At 37.4% G+C, this 2,495-nt stretch overlaps 1 long non-coding RNA gene across 1 annotated transcript; it reads left to right on the top strand.

Moving 5' to 3' along the window:
• The first annotated feature begins 213 nt into the window (after positions 1-213).
• LOC127107036 (uncharacterized) lies at positions 214-1,173 on the top strand. Its single transcript, XR_007795611.1, has 2 exons — positions 214-513; positions 704-1,173. It is a non-coding gene; the product is annotated as an uncharacterized LOC127107036 (long non-coding RNA).
• Positions 1,174-2,495: the final 1,322 nt, after the last annotated feature.

Here is a 2,495-nt window from a genome sequence, read left to right as displayed (position 1 = left end):
CACGACTCTTGCACCAGAGGTCTTGAAGCTTCCTCTGCTATTGTTCTAAAAGGAGGTGGAACATTACTTGATGTGGCTTCTCTGTCTCATTCTTCAACCTATCATTTTCAACTGGCTGCTGTCCTGCTTAAAGGAAGAGGTTAAGCTTTTGAATTCCAATTCTGTTAATTCCCTTTGAGAGCATTTCGTGTTATCATTCATTTTTTAGGCAAAGAAACTCCAAATGTAGTGCGTTGTTATTGTTGTTATTTCTGGCCTTTTTATGGTGAATGATGTTCTGTTGGTTTCCTTGCTTCATGTTTTGGCAGGTACGAAACATTGGCCCATTAGCTTTCGTGCTTTGGAGTATTCTTGGCCATTCTGCAAAGGTTATGGTAACAAGGTTAACTCATGTGTACTGCTATATCAGCTCGTGTGCCTGACCTGATTCTGCAGCAGCAAAAGAGCAAAAGATCGGATTTCACTCAATGCTTTCTGTGTAGCTGCAAGCCTTAGGTGACTAGTTCATAGCAGGTATCTAACCATATTCATCATACGCTTGGCATGTTCATGTTTTAGATGCATTTCTGGACTGTGCTGCACCTTAACCTTATGATTCCAATGTATTATTTATGGCCTTGTAGCTAGGATCTTATCTTCATGTATCACGACATAGTCGTTCCAAATTTTCTTCTACTTTGCTCATGGTTTGCCTTTCCTGTAGGTTTTGTTCATGCATTGTGATGTTGTAGTGATGCATTGTAAGGTATAAGCTATACGACAAAGGACAAGTGGTGACCTCTTCTCTGCAGAAGACTTGCAGACTCACAACTGCTTGGACAAGGCGCAGTGTAGCACCCTCTGAAATACGGTGGTCAAACGTCGTGGTTCACGACTTTGAAGCATGATTCCCTTGTTTGTAGAGACTTTATTTGAAATACCATGATATTGTAATGAGTATGCACATGTTTCAAGTTCGTTTCAACTATGGGTTCAGTTTTTTTGTACACGCTTTAGTCATGCTGGTTTACTATTTGTCTTCTTATTGCTTGGTTTATATTTCAAATGAATACTAGTTAGAGTTTGTACTACCGAATTCATAATGTAAATCAAGCTTGTGTTGTGCCCATAGGTTTCATGACTTGATCAACTTTGTTGTCTTGCTGAAAATGTTTTAATTGTTGGTTTACGTTCCATGGAATGGCAGTGCGATGGACATTGTTTTATTAGTATGTACTTGATTCGTTTGCAGCTTACGGTCCAAGTTCACTACGCTCTCCCTTGTTGAGTAACTTAAAATTAATTTGCCCACTCTATGGTCGTGATTTTGATTCATAAGTTGCAATTGGTGTAGGCGTTTGTGATACTGATATTACACACAACATCATGTATGAATTCTCTAATCATACATATTTCTATATGCTTGAATCGGCTTGAAATGTTTGGGAAAAAAAGATGAACGTGTTCATTGTGCATAAGTACGCATGGGCTGATTTTGTAGGTATAGCATGAACAAGTATAACTTGTTTTTCCTTGAAGAAATCAGGGTGAAAGAAAGTAGACATGGAACAAGATGGATTAAATTAAGTCTTATGTTGACCAATGTAGGTTCGTTGAGTCGGGTCAATGAGTTGACCAGAAGTCAACTGTTTGTAGGACTAGTCAAACTTGTAGTTCTTTGTATATGCGGACCTTGAATAATTAATGTTTAAATGAAGTATGACTCTTGAGGATCGTTTGTGAATGAATGATGTCGTATGGGACTGTTTTGATTTAACTTTTGAAATGCGATATATTGCAAATGGACATGTGAACATGACTACAACCTAAACCAAGGATCCATGAATAAATAATGAAAGAACCATGACCAAACCATTGGCCATGTGTGGATAATACAAAACTTAAATGAAACCTTATATCTTATCAAGAATCAATTAGAAATGAACCATCATAAATTAACGGACACAAGATGAACAAAACAAGAATAAACCACGTGCTTGAAGTAATTAGATGAAATGTGCATAGATGAAGGAAAGCGGGCGAAATTATATGGGACCAAGAGCTTATACTAGAATCAATGGCCATGAACAAGGGAAGACTCAATCACCCTGTGCAAACTGAAAACAAACTATGAAGGATGAAGAATTTTAAGGTTTGAGAAGCCACCCAAAGGAATCTTGACATGATTATGGTTGATGAAGTTTTGATCAAGTAAATACCTCTAAGTTGAGTCTATGCATCATGGTCTTTGGTTATGGATGTTTAACGAAAGTTTTTTAAACTACTCGGGTAAAATTAGGGTATGACATTGTAGCGGGGTTTTCGTTACCTTTAGGTTTATTGACTAAACCAAAAGTAAACATACAATTCGAGTCGCCACCGCACTTTTATTTATCCAAAAGAAAGGCTAAAAAGCGAACAAAAGCCAAGTAAGAGTTTTTTCAAATCAAAAACTAATAAAAATGTCAGAGATCTAGGTAAGGGGGTTGGTTATGAAATGGGAAGGTTTTACGCAC

This window comes from Lathyrus oleraceus, chromosome 7 (assembly GCF_024323335.1).
Source record: "Lathyrus oleraceus cultivar Zhongwan6 chromosome 7, CAAS_Psat_ZW6_1.0, whole genome shotgun sequence".
Classification (NCBI taxonomy): domain Eukaryota; kingdom Viridiplantae; phylum Streptophyta; class Magnoliopsida; order Fabales; family Fabaceae; genus Lathyrus; species Lathyrus oleraceus.
This window is presented reverse-complemented; position numbering and strand designations above follow the sequence as displayed.